We start from the raw sequence: 17,311 nt of genomic DNA on the forward strand, positions 1-17,311 counted from the left end.
GACTTGTACTGAATTCCTGAAGAGAGCTGAGCTGCTGGGAGGGGTTGGAGGTGCTTACCAGGGTCGCCTGTGAGAGAGGGGGAGGGGTTTCTTGAGGCTCCAGCTTGATATGGACCTTTCTTCCAGACAGTTCCTGAGACAGACTCTGTAGCAGAAAGATTCCTAAAGATCACTTGCAGGCAGATGAGAGAGAGGGACAGGAAGAAACAGGGAAAAAAAAAAAAATCCAGCGTACAGCCTAGAATCGTAACATCATCTACCCCGCTGTACTCAGCATCCTGGGATGCTGGGAACTTGGGAGCTGGATTTCTGACAGCGTTGCTGAGATTTCCTTTCCAAAACACTCAAGTTGGTAGCCAGGACCCTTGATAAGTTTGTTTAAATATATCCCCCCTCCCAAATTTGACAGGTACGAGAAAGCAGAAGTTTGCCAAGGCTGAGCCTCTCCCCCAGCAAGCGATGAGGCTTTTATTACTAACTAATCGCTCTGGCTGCCCTGGGAGAGAAGCTAGCCTGATTCGTCCTTCTGGGGCAGCAGCACGTGCCCTGTAATTACCTCGAGCTGGAATTGATTTTGGTCCAGTTCCCACCTCCTCCCGTTGGCCCTCCTGAGCCTCTCCAGAGCTCTCCTTTGGGGAGTGTTTTTGAGAAGGTCGGTGATTGGTGACACTTGCTGAGCCAGAGAAGTGATGGGGCCCCTTCTTCAGCCATCATATCAGAGTGTATCAGACTCCAACCCTTCACCCTCCCATCTCCTCTGCGGACTGAAGTAGCCAATCTCTCAGGTTTTTCTTCTGACCTTAAGGGACAGAAACATAAAGACAGAGGGAGGCTTCAAGGGTCCACAGCAGGGACATGAGGTTGCGGAGAATGAGGGAAAGCTTAAAACTTCAAACACCTCAGTGTGAGAGTCAAGTACCTCACACTTTTACAGCCTAACTCCTATGCCAGCTAGGACCTTCCTGACCCATAGTATTGGCACCTACTGTATGCCAGGCACGGGCACTTCAAATCTGAGCCCAGGGCTTGGAGATTTAAAAGCATGAGGGACTGGGATTAGAACTTGGAGGCCATTGATGTGTTCACACATTCCGAGTTATGGCCACCTACTGTGCGCCGAGGGCTAAGGAGGTGTCAAAGGGACTCACGGAGACCCCTAAGGTGCAGTCCCTGAGATCAAGGAGCTCATAAATAGGGCTTGTGATGGATGGAGAAGGACCAAACATTCTGGAGAATGATTGGAGAGGCCAGGCTTGCAGGAAGATCACAGGCTATAACAACTTTGTTAATGGTTTGCAAGGCCGTACACTGTGAAATCCTTAAGTCATTCTCTTAAAACCATAAGTTTAGGCAAGTATGTCCTAGTGACTAAGAATGCAGACTGCAGAACGAAGCAGAGCTGGGTGTTAATCTGTGGATGTTTCATGTCTCTGTGCCTCAGTTTCCACATCTGTTAAAAGGGGCATTATGAGAGTAGCTACCCCTGGAGCTACCCCTGGTAAAGATGTTGATGGAGATGATGGTGCAGGTTAAGCGCTCCGCTCCATGCCTGACACGCCGCGCATCGATTGCTGCTGTGCCGCAGCGGTTGTGGTTCTCATGAAGCTGATTCAGTTGTAAGGAGGAGGGGGGCTGCTCTGCCCTGCCAGCGAGCCAGAGAAGGGACTGCGAGTCGCACTGAGAAGAGCACTTAGCTCAGTGCGGGGCTGCTCCCAATGAGCTCACCAGCCTTCCCCGCCCCACCCCCAGCGCCCAGCAATTAGCAAACCCTCGCCACCTACCCTGCCTCCGGTGGACTGGGAGGCGCAGCTATGCTGGGTGTGAAGTAACAGACCGCAGGGCTCGGTAATATTGCTGAAAACTGAGATTTTAATTGAATCCCTTTTCCTGGCAGTGGACCCACCCCCCATTCCAAATTCTCACTGGGGTGGTGGGAGACTGAAGGAAGGATGGGGAGGGAGTGGCTGAGTGTTTGGCAACAGGGGAGCCAGTAACTAGAGGAAAGCAAGGATGTTTCTTAGAACCTTCAGCCTCTCTGAGAGGAAGAGCTTGGGAAGGGCTAGGTGGCCCTGCCTCTAGGAACCGCCCCAAGGAGTCTCATTTAACCGGTCCTGTGTGAGATCCAGGGGTTCTAATGTCATGTATAGGCAGAGCTCTGTTATTGAAGAATTCTCACTCTCTGTATCATAGTTTTCCCACCTATAAAGTGGGGGTAACCCTGGTACCTACCCCCCACACAGGCGGGGTATATTAAGTAGGATAATGTATGTTAAAGTGACGTAGGGCAGTGCCAGGACTGAGGAAAGCACTTCTGCTCAGCGCCTCCCCCGCATTGCATCTATTCTTATATTAAATGTCTATATTATTGTGCTTACTGCCTACACATCCCTCTGACCTGCACACGCCCTGAACGCATTTCACAGAGGAGCAAACCGGGATTCAGAGACATGGAGCATCTCGTCTACAGTCACACAGCCGAACCAGCATGCAAACACCTGCTCTTCCCATTGCATCCAGTGCCCTCAGTACTGCTGGGAAGTTCTTTTAACCAACCTCAATCCTTCGCGTTGTGTGCTCAGTGGAGAAAATTGGTGTCCCAGCTGTTCCTAAAACTCCATCTCTTCCCCCACTCCTTTTTAAAGTAAGCAAGATGTTTCTCACTTTTCAAAACACAGACAGTAAGTCGGTAGAGCCAACAAGGTAGATGTTGGGGACACTGATTGGGCCAGCTGGGACAAGGCAGTGCAACGCAAAGGCAGTGAAAGAGAAAGAGAGGAGCCTGAATGCCTGGGGGAGGAGAGCAGGGGGGAGGACGGGAGAGCCTGCCTGATGAGGAAGCAGCAGCACAGAACTACACCGAGATTTGAAAGATATTTTTTAAAATTTTACCTTCTACAAGGCACTGTGGATGTTAAGGGAGACAAAGTGAGGAAGATGAAGCCTGAAATCACATGGCACCCAGCAGAAGGGAGCATTTCCACAACTGCCAAGTGAGGATGATAATGCCTGCCTCTGAGGGTTGGTGCAAGATGAAAGGTGATGAGCGTGTACCCTCGCAGGCAGTAAGTAAGTGCTTTGACACGTGGTAGCTACGGCTGTCGTTAACCACAGGTGGAAACACGGTGATGGGTAACCTGGGCTGAGCCTTCCAGATGTGTTGTCTTTCACCTGTGAATATCTTTAGGGGAACTGTAGTAAATAGATTAAGAGTACAAAGCCTGGAGCTGAACTGCTAGAGTCTGAGTCTTGGCTTTGCTACTTAGAAGCTGCATGTCTTTACGCTTTAACTCCTCTGTGCCTCAGTTTCCCCATCTGTAAAGTGGGGACTAGTACTAATAATGGTATGTTCCTCATAGGGTTACTGTAAGGATTATTTAAATTATTATTATTATTATATAATTATTATTACAGTTAAGCACTTACCACAAGTCCTGGTGCAAAGTAAGCACTCTGTAAATCATTTTATCATCATCTAAAAATTAGGGAAATCAGCTCCCAACTTGTTTCATGACATCAGCTCTTCCCTAATATCAAAACCAGACAATGACATTACAAGAAAACTGTCAACCAATAGTCCTCATGAACATAGACACAAAAATCCTCAACAAAATAGTAGCAAATCTAATCCAGCGATGTATAGGAAGGATAATACATCAAGACTAAGTTGGGTTCATCTTAAGAATGCAAGACTGGTTCAACACTTGAAAATCATTCACCATATTAACAATGTGATTCACCCACCATATTAACAAACTAAAAAAGAAAATCTGTGCAATCATCTCGACAGATGCAGATAAAGTATTTGACAAAATTCAACATCTACCCATTTGATAAAAATGTATCCAGCAAGGCTCAGAGATGGAACTTCTTTAACCTGTAAATAACCTACAGCTATCATGACATCTAATGATGAAAAATGGACTGCTTTCCCCCTAAGATCTGGAACAAGGCAAGCATGCTCTCACCACTCCTAGTCCCCATTGTACTGGAAGTTCTAGCCAGTGCAATAAGGCAAGAAAAAGAAATGAGATGTATACAGGAAGGAAGAAATAAAATTGTTTCTATTCACAGATGGTATAATCGCCTTCATAGAAAATCACAAAAACTCCACACACACAAAAAAAAAAACTCCTAAGAACAAAATAAGTGAGTTCAGCATGTTTGCACACTGTTAATATGCAAAAAAACTATTGTATTTCTACATATTAGCAATGAATAATTTGAAATTAAAAATTGGGATTAAAAAAAATAGATTTCCAAGTTCCCTTAAAAAACCAGAACTGACAACATTGGGCTCATATTCCCAGAAGGAAGCAATTAGCCAGAGCTGAGGAATAGGCTGTTTTTCCTATGCAGCTGTATGTGTGTGTTTGTGTGTGTGCACGTGTGTATACATGCATGCATATTAAATAGGTAGTGACATTCATATTATTCAAAAATGTAAAAATAAAAAAAGGCACACGTTTCAAAGTCTCCCTCCCATTCCTTTTTCCTGTTCACCAACTCCCAAAGCCATCCCATCACCACTACCACCATGCAAGTAACCACTGCGTTAGTATCTTAGTTTCCTATTTACTCTTTCAGGGTTTTTTAGTGTATATATACATGCAAACATGAATAGAGGATTTCAACTCTCCCTTTTTGAACTTTCTCCAATATGCACACATTATACACAGTCCTACATGTTGCTGTTTTTCACTTAATATATTAATCACCTATAAAAGCATATCTGGAGCTTTTTCATTCTTTTATGGAGCTGCATACTATTCCATTGTATATTTGTACCATAATTTACTTAATGGCTGCCCTTAATGGCTGCTCGAAAGCACACATGCACCCCAATTTGAAAAAATCCTTGCGTGGTACACCTAACTCTCCTGTGTAACCTGTCTGGCCCTTTTTCCTGCACATTTGGCTTTAGGATCCTTGTTATAACAGTGGGAGAAAAAGCAATGCATAAGGAGTCTTGAATTCCAGGCTTGGTTCTGTTAATAACTCAGTGTGTGACCTTGGACAAGTCATTCTTGATGGGTCTGTCAAAGGCCCAGGAAAGCCAGGCTCTGCTTGTATGGCTCCGTTGGAGACATGGCCTATAGATGGGACATAAGTACAGACCAATGACATAGCCATGCTGGAGGCCGCCTGGGCTGGCCTTGGGCTGGGGTCCAGAACAGTAGCTTTGTAATCCTTGCCTCTGAGTACGAGTTCAATAAACGTTATTAACCTTCTGTGCCCTGCACTGTTGTTGCAGCAATTCGACATAAAACATGCAAAGGCTGCTCACAGTCCCTCGAACACTGTAGAAACTCAGTAAATAGTAGCTCACGTTGGCTTTGCTGTCTAGCATGTCAGTGTGTTCAAGCCTTGTCAATTCTCTGGAGCCACCCCACTTCATTCATAGGCCTTTTCCATAGATGCACCATTCCACTCAATGTGGACCCACCAGATACGAAGCTCCATGTCCTTGCAAACGAGGAGAGGATGATCCAATGGATTAAGCAATCAGTGCGATCATAAGCTTAGGGAATTTGTACCCCTAGGAGAGTTGCCTGTGCTTCAGTAAAACCTCCAGAAATAATAATCCAGTACTTGAAACGGTCTTTAGCTAAGCTAGGGAAGGGGAGAAACACCACCAGCAAGATCGCCCTGCCTGCTGCAGCCAGGATCATGAATGGAAGGGAGGCAGAGAGGTGAACACAGATCCTGCCGCTGACCCCCCATCTGGATCTGAACTATGCGGGCAGCGTTTATAGCAGATGCAGCCCAGAAATGCTGGGAGCTGGGGAAGGCAGGTGTCTGGAATTCAGATCCCCGCGTGGGGCAGTCAGATGGTATAAATGAACAAAGTGGGCCAGTTTTAAGAACTGCTTCCCTTACCCAAAGAATCATGCATCCCTGCTGTTTTTCTGAAAACACATGGCACTTTTGGACTCCCTCATTCTCTCTCTCAGCGTTAGAGGCATACATACTAAAAACACTGCACTTTCCTCTTAATAATTGCTAACACTTATACAGCACTTGCTACGTGTTAGAGGTTCTTCACAGCACTCTACATACGTTAACCCACTTAATTCTCACGATGACATGAGGCATGTATAGGGACAGGTACCTCACGACATGATGCAGGTCTCTTTGCGGCATGTATAATCATCATGCCCATTTTTCAGGTGGGAACACTGAGACACTTACCCAAGGTCACACAGCTAGAAAATGACAGAGCAATATTCAGTACTCCTGTCCAATTTTATTATTTTTTTTTTTAAATGACAGCACACCTGCAGTGACAGCTGACAACTGACACTGCGGGGGGTGGTTGAGAGCTGGGAGGTGGGGGGACTGGGGGAGTTAGAAAGTGCCGCCACCACTCAGCTTTCCAGCCAATGGTCCAGTATAGCCAAATGGTTCCCCAAAATCTAAAAATCCAGATTTTTATATGAAATCTCCCAGTGTTTCAATGTTGGCAACTAGTTCAAGAATTTTAAAAACACCATGTGCGCCAGCCCAGCGTGAGCCAAATCAAACACGTCTGCAGGCTTGGTACGGCCCACCAGGCTACCAATTCACAAACTCCAGGGTGGGGGAGAGCTTCAAGAAGCACCAGGAAACACCAAGGGGGTCACACTGAGTGGAGAATAAAAACAAGAAGCTAGAGGAAGGAGCAAGAAATAACAGAGATGGAGACCCAAAGAAACGTGGCTAAATAGGACCAGTGTGCCAACTCGGGAAACCAGGGATTTGGCATAAACTGGAAGGAAACCCTCCAAGAAATAACCGCAAATTTCATGTTGACAATGTCTTGCAACATAAACCCACCATCTAAGGGATGGAAATTGCCCTGAGAACCTGACAGCGTGGTGGATTAGGATGTGGGCTCAGTGGTCTCCAGACCTGGATTCAAGTTCCAGCTTCGTGGCTCCCCATCGGTGGCGCTCTGGCAGGTTGCTTGAAGCTCTCTGAGCCTCCACATTTCCTCTCTGCAGAATGAGTAGAGCAGTGCCTTTGCCACAGGGTTTGTGGGGTAGACAAAATGAGACAATTCATGGCCAGCACAGGGCTGCCGGTTTTGGATGAGTTCAAACACTGCCAATTCACAAAATGAGAAAGCTGAGATTTTTACCCCAAGTCACAGGGCTAGGAACGGCAGAGTCTGAACCAGGACTTAGCGTTTCCAAGTCTTACTTAGTTCGCTTTTCACAAGACCACATGCTAGTGGTCTCTGACAGGAAGCAAAGTGGTAAGAACACAGGAGCAAAAGGTTGCAGAATTTTAGTGCTGAGTGACCTTCCAGATTGGGGCGGCGGGGGGGGGGTCTGTTGTTTTATGTAGGATTATTTTAGGTGGTAGGAGGCTGCAGCATTAAATCCCTTTTCAATTTTCTTAATCCTTCTGATGCCATCAAAGGGAAAGTCTCAGCTAGGTGCCAGTGTGTCTTTAACACCTTTCATATGTGCTAAATCTCCCTTTTTAACAAACACAGAGCAGACCTAGGGCTGGGGACCTCGGCAGTCAGCAGTATCTAGCTAGAATTCAATGTCACTCTTGTTTTGTCATATTATTTATTTTTAAGGCTAGCTTCTGTTTACAACAGGGAGGTGGGTTTGTTATCCAGGACTGCGATGTGTCCAGTGTAGTCCCCACCAGCCACAGGTGGCTGTTAAGCACTTGACATCTGACTGGTGCCACTTGTAGAACTGGTTCTTTTTGTTTCATTTCTATTAATTTACAATCAAAATCTGATACCCGAGTCAGTTATTTGAAAATAGCTGTATGCTGGAACAACCTGGGTATGTGAGTCTGCTCTCTCCCCCTGTTTCATCTAAACAGAGATCAAGGATTTCCAGTGAAAATTTAGCATCCATAGAGAGGTGTGCTGGACATGTAAAATACACACCAGATTTTGGACATCTAGTATAAAAAAGTTAAATATCTCCATAATTTATATTGATCACATTTTGGCTGAACATGGTTAAATAAAATATATTGTTGAAATTAATTTCACCTGTTTCTTATTTTTTTTTTTAATGTGGCTGCTAGAAAAATTGAGATTGCGTATGTGGTTCACATGACATTTATATTGGAGAGCGGTATTATATAAAATATAAATTCAAGAGAAAAAGGCAAATCACTTTAAAACAAGATGTTAAGTACAGAACCAGTCTCAACATTGGTCACCCAGTTACTAAATCTGGGGAACACAGATCTAATACAATGCTATTGACGAAAAAACTAAGGCCCAGAGAGGACAAGGAAGTTCCCCACAGCTAATAAAAGGTGACCTTGACCCCAGATCTTCCAGACTCCAGATCAAGTGAGCTGTGGTCATTCCGGCAGGGCTAACACTGCCATCTCCACCCCCACCAAGGGAAGTGTAAGGAAGGTAGGGGCAGAGGGTGGGGAGGAAGTGGTTACCCTGGACCCCAGTGGAATTCAAAGGAAGGGAACCTCTCTGTCTACTTAACTCAGGATCTTTGCTTTCCTATCAAGTAGAAGTAGTATGACTTGGGCTTCTCTCAAGTAAAGACAAGACCAACTGAACTACCATGAGGGGAAAGCTAGGTGTGTTTTTATTTTGCCCCCTGGCACAGAAGGGTGAGATGAGAAACCAGAGAGCACCTGCATTCACTGATTCACTCATCTATCCATCCATCCATCCGTCCATCTGTCCCTGTGCCTGGCGGTGCCAAGTAACCAGGCACATGGCAAACAAAAAAGACCCCTGCCCCCAACAACCACAAACACACACACACACACACACACAACCACAGATGGGAAGGCCAGCATGATCAGAAACTCAAGCACATGTACCAACAGTCAGCTGTGGAAGGACCATGAAGGAGAGAGGGGCATGCAGGGGAGCTCCTCAGGGGGCACCCGCCAGATGAGGAGCCCAAGGAAACTTCCTCCAGAGGAACAGCTGGAACCTGAAGCTGAGGAAGGGAAGGACAGAAGGCAGAGCGCGAGGGGGACACGCTGTGTTGTGACCCTGAGGCAGCAGGGGGCCTGGGGCCCACGTATCAGGACAGAAGGCCCAGAGTCCAGGGGACCTAAAGGTGGGCTGGGGTTGGGGACAAGGACAGTGTGAAATGCCAGCCGAGGGGAACAGGAAGCCAGAGCTTCATCAAAACCCTGCACATTTACCCTGAGCTGGGAGAACACATTCTGCAGTGTGAGGACTGACATGTCCACCGGCCAGGCCACTTCCTTCCTTCCCTGTCGTGTGCCAGGGTGTTTGGCCATCGACAGAGCTCAGGGAATTGCTTTTCTGCCACAGAAATTCCTTATCATTTTCAGCTAAGTGCAGAGCCAGCTATCAGCCACATCACTTCAACTGAGGGACTCTATGCACACCCCCTCACACACACATACACACTCCACGGTCTAGGGCACAGAATGGCCAACGATCCTGTTCTAGCTGCTCCCTTGATTTCAGCATCCCTGGCCTCACCCCATGGTTCAGCTCCACAGAACAGTCATCTGCCTCTTGAAAGAAAAGCAGCTTCTCTGGAAGGCGGTAGAACGGGGCGGTGATTGCAGAGACTGGAGGGGGCCCGCGCTGTGAGGAGGCTGGGGCTGGGCATCCCTTAAAGGGATCACAGGGCCCACACTCTTGACCTGCGTAGAGCGTGGTACCCACGCAAGTCCGCTCTCCACACCCAGGACCCTTCCAGAACTCCACATCTCCTGGCTAGAAGGGCCAGGGAAGTAACCCTGGTTTAGGAATTCAGTTCAAGTCCCAGCATGGCAACTTTGCTAGCTGTGGGGTCTTGCACAGGTAATTCCTTCCTTCCTGGGGCCTCAGTTTCCCCATCTGGGAATGGGGGTGATAATAACTTTCTTCACCGAGCACATGTATGTGGAGCCCCCTTCACCGTCAGGCACCCTCGTGGGCACTGGGGGAAAAGCGAGGAGGACCGCAAAGCGACCCCAGCACAGGGGCACGCTCCACTGCGGGGTGAGCTGTAAGCAAGTGAACAGTGCATCAGCACAATCAGGTTAGACACTGATCCTCGCTAAGGGGAGAAGCAACCACGGCGAAGTGACAGAGGGCAGGAAAGGGCTCTCCGGATCGCTGATGTCCGAGCGGAGACTGGAATGATGAGAAGGCGCCGGCAGCATGGGAAAGCAGAGAAGGAAGGGCCTGCCAGGCGGAGGGACCAGCGACCGGCCAGGGTGAAAGCGGGCACCTGGGGGTGGCGGATGCGCGACCCTCCGGGCTGGATGTGATGAGCAGGAGAGGAGGGATGGAGGACTCACAGGCTGGATGGTGTGGGCCTTTAGGGCCAGTGAGGAATTTGGATTGTACTCTAAGTCTTGCAAGACACAGGAGGCTTTTAAGCAGGTGACATGACCTAATTTGAGTTTTTCAGAGGTCTCTGTGACTATGTGAACAGAGTAGAGGGAAGGTGGTGAGAGGGGAGCGGCTGAGGTGGGAGGGGCCCCTGCGCACCGGCCCTGGACTATGAGGCCCCGCACAGAGCCTGGCACACGGGAGGAGTGCGGCTCAAGGGCCATGTTCACAGCCTTTCCCAGCCCACTCCTACCCGGTCCACTGTCTCCTTGGTCTTCCAGTCAAACGGAGGCAGCCCAGGGAAGTGAGCAAACTAATGATGCTCTCTCCCTGTGCCCACTCCCAGGGGTCCTGGGACAGCATCAACAGCTGGGGGAGAGCTGCAGTCTTGGCCGTGGCTGTGGGCGAGGCCCACTAGTGAGCCAGCTGTCAGCGGCAAGGGTCCTGATCAGAGAGGAAGGAAGTGCGGGGGAGAGAAGAAAAGGGTCACCTTCAGCTCTGTCACTTGACAAATGAACAGGAGCGAGTTGTGGCCGGCGTGGCAGAGGGATGTTGTCACCATGACTGCATTCAGTTCTGATGACCAGAGTCCAGCAGGAGGAAGGGAGTAACATGCCCAAGGTTAAGGTGGAGACACCAAGGACATCTTGACAACAGGCAGAGAGATCCCCTGGAAGAGGGAAGGAAAGGCTGGCGGCCTCTTGGATCTTCTCAGAATAGACCTTCTGGCCAGAAGAGCTTGGCTCTGAGAACTACGGGGACTTTTTTTTTCTCTCTTAATCACTGTCAGCGCTAAGCGCTTCCCTCAAAATGCTGGTCAGACGTGTGCTGGTTAACAACCTTCTCCATCAGCCTCATTTCACTCCCTGAAGAGGCCTGGACTTGAAAGGGGAGGGGGCAGGTCATAGCCTCCAACAGCTGACTGGAAACTCAGACCTTTCCGAATGTGAGAAAAGCCTGTTCAAGATTTTCTTAAAAAGCAGCACCTTGCCTATTAACATTCAGAGGCAAGCTCATAAAGATTCAGATTTGTCATGACTCTTGAGAAATTTTAAAGTCTGGCAAAGCTGAGCTCCCCCTCTGTCCTCAAGTGCCCAGAACCGGAGGGCCAGGGCCTCCTTCAGATGGAGCTTGTGCGACCCCCGCAATCCCCGCAATCCCCACCTCTCCCTACTCATGCCCAGCACAAAGATTTTCTTCTACCTGCCTGCGTCTCTCACGCGTGTGCCCTGCCTGGCCCCTGAGGGAATTTGAATTTTCTGTGTTAATGCTTTTCCTCAGATGTAACTATGTATATGACACACATACACAGACCATATCCACTTACACCATCACACTCTTGGCCTCACATCCACTTTCCAACCACTCTAAATGCTTTACTGCAAGGAAGAAAGTTGGTAAGAGCTGGATTTGAGATCCACTGGACTTTCTAGCCATGTGCGGTTAACGTCTCTGAACCTCTGTTTCCATATCTGTAAAGTGAGGGTGAGAACTCACTTTACTGAGAATACACAGGACAGTGGAGAGAAAGTGCCTGGCTTATAGCAGGTGCTTAACAAGTAGAAATTCCTTTTCTTAAGACTGATGAGGATTTCCTCATACACACTTGGGCTCTTTAGGCTACAATAAAGGACCAGGGTCCATTTCAGGAGGCCCTACTTTGTGCCGGAGCTATAGCGGGTAATGATGGGGGAAAAGGCAAAGAAAGGGTCCTGCCCTTAAAGAACTCGCACTCTAGTTAGGTAGAAAGGCAACGCAAAAATCATAATAAAATGTCACATGTTCTGTAACAGAAGTGAGGGTGAGGCATTTAAATTCCTTGGGGAACTCAAACTCATCTCTGCGTGGGAGCAGCAGAAAGATGCCGAGCTAGGCGATGTGCCCTTGACAGTCGGCACAGAGTCTCTCTTTGACTCCAGTACCCTCTGATATGGGCACATGGTGCATGGAAAGGAGCTGGGTAAGTACTGGATGGACGCATGCATGTGTGCGTGAATAAACACGCTTAGTACGATAAGTGTAATTTCCATACTAACCTTGAAGAGACTGATCATAACTATCTTCACCCTTGTCATCAACCTCATCGCCACCACTACCATTTATTGAACACTTAGTCTGAGCCAAACACCAGCTCAAACACCTTGCCTCATTTAATCCTCACAGCAGTGGCTCTGAGGCTGGTATTTCTATCCTCATTTGGCAGATGGGGAAACTGAGGCTCTGAGATGTAAAGTGACCTGCCCAAGATAACTCAGCCGTCGAGCAGCAGAGCAGAGATGTGAGGGGCGGGGCACCCCGGCTTGGGCCTGTGCCTGCCACTGGGCGTGCTGCCCACATCGGTATTCAGAGCATCAGAAAAGACAAACGCTGTGTCTACCGACCTCTGCCTTGGTTCACCCTCCCAGCCTGGTCTCTGCAGACATTTAGGAACGATGTCTTCCTTCCTGATTGAGGACTCTCCCCACGTCCCCATCGCCCTTTCCCCAAGCAGATGGTTTAATTACTTGAAATTGTTTTTAAGCAAGGACAAGAAGGTGAATTCCCTCTCCACCCTACACCTAACCTACAAAATGGAAATTCAGTTCCCTCCTTTTTTTTTTTTTTTTTTTTGTAAGTAGCATACTGTGATGCAACAACTCCTGGGAAAACTCTGCCATCTTCCAGAGCCTTCCAAGGTTTCTTTTATCAGCCAGAAGTAGACTCAATTCAGTCAAGTGCTCGGAATTCCAAATCCATGTCATGTGGTGGATGTTTATTGACCACCTATTATGTGCCAGGCTCTGCTTCTAATGTTTAAAAAAAGTCATCAATTATAGCCATTAATGTTAATATAGTGTTGGCCAATATGCAAAGTGAATTAAAATTTACAAAGGGCTTTCTCATCCATTATGAAACTGAAGCTCAGAAGAGTCAAATAGCTTTCCCAAGGTACCACTACTGGACAGGCCTGAAAACCAAAGCTGCATCCTTGGACCTCAGACCCAGGGTTGATTGTTCTGCTAAATGTACAAAGCTGTTAAAGACAGGAATGACCCCCAAAATGGAGCCACCACCCCTCTGAACCCTGCTAGGACTTTCTGTTATTTATTCATTTGAGAATTGTATGCTTGCTCCTGGTGCCACAAATAGATCTGGGTTCCTGCCCTTGAGGAGAGCACAGTCTAGTTGGAGAGATGAAAAAGTAAACTATATTAATGCAAAGATTGATGTGTGATGTGCGAGAAGGAAGCCTGTAAGCCACGGGACAAAGAGGAAGGTGTCAACCCCAGGCTTGGGTTGGGGGACGGTGCTGGGGGTGGGGCTGGGGGCTGTCAGGGAAGACTGTTTGCCCCTACTAACTGGAACTCACCCTCCTCCTTTCTGGGACCTGTCATGCTACGTGTGTTCTGACCACTGAGTGTGTCCTTCAGCATCTGCACCATTGCCAGGGACTGGGGACCAGAAAAATGAATGAACTTTGGCCATACTTTCAAGACATGCACTGTCCAGTGCACAAAACAACTAAGTTGAAAGTTATTTGGCTGTACTATGTGAAATTGTCAGTATTTGACCACTTTTTACCTTTTAAAAAATGTCTATTTTATATGGTTCAACCTATTACCCTACAATGTAGTAACCTGCTGTTCGAAGAAAAACTCAAGGCGATGTGAGAGCCTCAAACCCACAGTCAAATACTGGAAACTCTTCCACCACCCCACCCTTGTGACAGCATCCAGGGCTGAGACTTGGAGACCTCGACCACTGAAGCCTTGATGGTAGAAACTAAACCAACAGCCATTCACCATAATGACAGCAAACATTAAATGAGTGCTGCTACCAATCTGGGCACTGTTCCAAGCACTTTCTATGAATTAACTCGTTTAATCGTAATTACCCCATGGAGTAGATGCTATTATCACCCCATTCTACAGACGGGGAAACTGAGGCACATGATAAGTTGTTAAGTGGCTCAAGGTCATGCAGTTAATGCTGCGGTAAAGACAGGCTTCTGACCCAGACAGCGGGACCGAGAGCCTGTGCGCCCATCTGTTTACTGCAGCCGTGGGTGGAGATTTCCATTGTGCCTTCTGTCGGCTTTGTGAGAGACTTAGGGAGATTTCAAGCACGAGCAGGGCAGCTTGGGGACCCAAGAGACTTACAAGCCAGAGTTGGAAAGGCCATTCTCCCCGGCTGTGCTCCGAGTATAGCCCTCTTAGCATCTTGTGGATGCTCAGAACGTTGTGAATGGAACCTTCTTCTCATTCCATTTTCTGATCAACCATGGTTGTTACATCTGAGCTTTGATCTTCTCGAAGATTCACTTGCCGGTTCCAATAATGTTTCGGCTAATCGTCTTGAGTTCTCTAAGCATGCTATTATAATATCTGCAAATAATAGCAACTATCATGCCTTCTTGAATAGTTCCACCTCTTATATCAGTTCCCTACCTTAGCATTTTGGTTAAAGTCGTAGATTTGGATTCTTTATTGGTTGCATTAATATTTAGTGTTCGCTGAGTTAGTTTCAGCAGCAGTATTTTATTTGGCTGAGGGAAATGGATTGGGATTTTGAGCAAACACAGACAAATGGCTTCTGGAACAGAGGGGCAGAGGCCAAGGCGGAGTTAAGAAGCCCCTGCATAGCTCAGGAATAATGTGATGACATCTAGACTCGGATGCTGCACTAAACAAATACTTATCGAATGCCTGCCATCTGTCAGATACTGTGCTGGGGACTGAGAATATGGCCCCAAACGAGGCAGACGCAGACCTGAGTTCCCAGTGCTCCCAGTGTCAGGCTGACCAAGGAAAGAGACAAGGTGCACCTAACAGGTATTTGGATGAAGAATTAGCTGGATGTTGTCTTATGGGTGGGCAACAAAATGTTACTGCAAGTCTCAAAACCTAGTAGTATAATTGATAATGATCAGAAAATTGACTGAATTTTTATTAGCTTCCCAAATCTATTATAATCTCTTCACCTGAAAAAAAGATGAGAGCAATGAAATGAGAATGCTTCATTTATGAATGCTTTCGAGAATGTGGATTCGAGAGAAATTAGCAGATATTTCAATTTTCTGCTATCTCGCCCCTGATACCAATCAGGCTCCTCTGACATAGCTCGTGATAATTAACATTTGCCTAGCGCTTTTCCAGTTTGCAAAGCTGCTTCCCGAGCAGCGTCTCCTTCGGTCCCCACAACAACCTTGGGAGTTTGCAAAGCAATTTCATGGAGGTTATCGCAGTGGAGTCCTGAATTCTCAGACCTCATTTCCCCGCGGTCCACACGCCAGCCAAGCCTGTCATTTTACAGTTCTACAAACACAGCATGGTTTCACACTTGCTTGATTTTGTACTTGTGGTTCCCAAGAAAGGGAGCCCATCCCTTCCCTGTTCAACCGAGGAGTGCCCTCTTCATTCTGGGAAACCCTGGGCAGGCAGGGAGAGGCCTTTTTCCCCGGGCAGTGAGGAAGGTCCAGCACCCTGGTGTAGGGAGCACCCAGTGATGGTGCCCGTGTCAGATGTAGACCAGCAGCCCAGTGGGCACAGGCTCTCTCCTGCAGCGATTTGAGTGTCAGTGGCAATAATGCATCCAAGGCCTTCTGACTTCTTAAAGACTGTGGCAGTTAACACTTTGCAGTTGGACAGACCTGAGTTCCGATTCTGGCTTTGTGACTTACTAGCTGTGCAAACGGGCAAGTCTCTAAACCTGATCCTAAATTCCCTCTCTGTAGAAAAGATTTAATAATATCCACCTTTACAGTGAGGGGAGTAGCAGTGACTATTATGTGTAAAACACTTATCACAGGTTTTAGCATAAAGGAGAATTGCTAAACGGAAGCTATTACTTTTATTGTGAAGACTAGTTCCCTCGCGGCAAGAAAAGGCTTGGACTCACCTGACATCATCCCTAAAGCTACTCCTGCTGCTATTGTTATTTACATTTTCTCGTATTTCCAAACGGAAAAAAAAAAAAGAAACCCACTTGCTTTTCTACTGGCGCTTTCCCTGTCCTCTCTTGGAAAGGATATTTCTGCTCAGAGAAGCAGACAGACAAGGGTGCAGCAAAACGTAGGGGTGGGCATCTGTCTGGGGGTCTGGACCAGCTGGCTCATGACGGGCCAAGGACAAGGGGCATCCAGAACAAGTGGAAGAGGAGTGTTATAGGAAGAGGGACCCGCACAGGCAGAGGCCCAGAGCTGGAGACAGTGAGGTTTGTTTGCGGATGCTGGGGTTCCTCTCGGCTGGGACACAGGGTAGGCGGGAGTGGCGAGTGAGGTGGGGTGGAGAGGGGAGCCGAGGCCACACTTCCCCACAGGGGTGTCTGCTATATGCAGCGCACACTCTTCGAAACACTTTCTCCGCATGAGCTGATTTAGTCCTCACCATCAGCTCCATTTCACAGATGAGCAAATGGAGGCACAGAGAAGTTAGATAACTTGCCCGAGGTCTCACAGCAAGTACTTGTCAGGTTTGGATCCAGTGCCCATACTCATAACGCCAGCACTAGGAAGGCATTGCTTCTTTTTCTCTGTGACATTCAGGCAAGTGTCCCAAAGTCAGAAAAGAAACAGACCCCTTCAGAATCACGAGGAAGCTAGCCGTCCTTCACCTGCTAAACCCAGCCTGGGCAGAATGGAAGCTGCTGTCTGTTTCTGCCGCCTCCCAGTGCACAGGGGTGGGTTTTTAGAACTTCCCAAACGTAAATCCATTTCCATATAATTATGCCTCCTTGACCTACATGTCATTCGGCTGTGTGCACGGACTGGAGGCACAAAAACCAATTTCTCCAACCGGAGAAAATTGCTTCCTGAGGCCCCCAGGTAATTAGACGTTGTCTCCTGGGCATGGCATGTTCCCTGTCTGGCCACGTCCATGGCACAGGGTACAGCCACTTCAACCCCTCATCTGCTGGGAGAATGCAGGTCCCACAGTGGAACAGAATGTCCACCAGGACGGTGGCCTTGGAGGGCGTGCCACCGGGAGGTGTGCATCAGAGAATTTTCCAGTGTTCTTGAACATCCAGATCTCGAGGAACCTTTCC

General features: G+C 47.8%; 1 protein-coding gene across 1 annotated transcript in view; it reads left to right on the forward strand.

The window, feature by feature from the left end:
* Positions 1 to 17,311, forward strand: part of GPR139 (G protein-coupled receptor 139) — a 34,210-nt gene that overhangs the window by 970 nt on the left and 15,929 nt on the right. The window lies entirely within an intron of this gene.

Source organism: Camelus bactrianus, chromosome 18 (assembly GCF_048773025.1).
Source record: "Camelus bactrianus isolate YW-2024 breed Bactrian camel chromosome 18, ASM4877302v1, whole genome shotgun sequence".
Taxonomy (NCBI): domain Eukaryota; kingdom Metazoa; phylum Chordata; class Mammalia; order Artiodactyla; family Camelidae; genus Camelus; species Camelus bactrianus.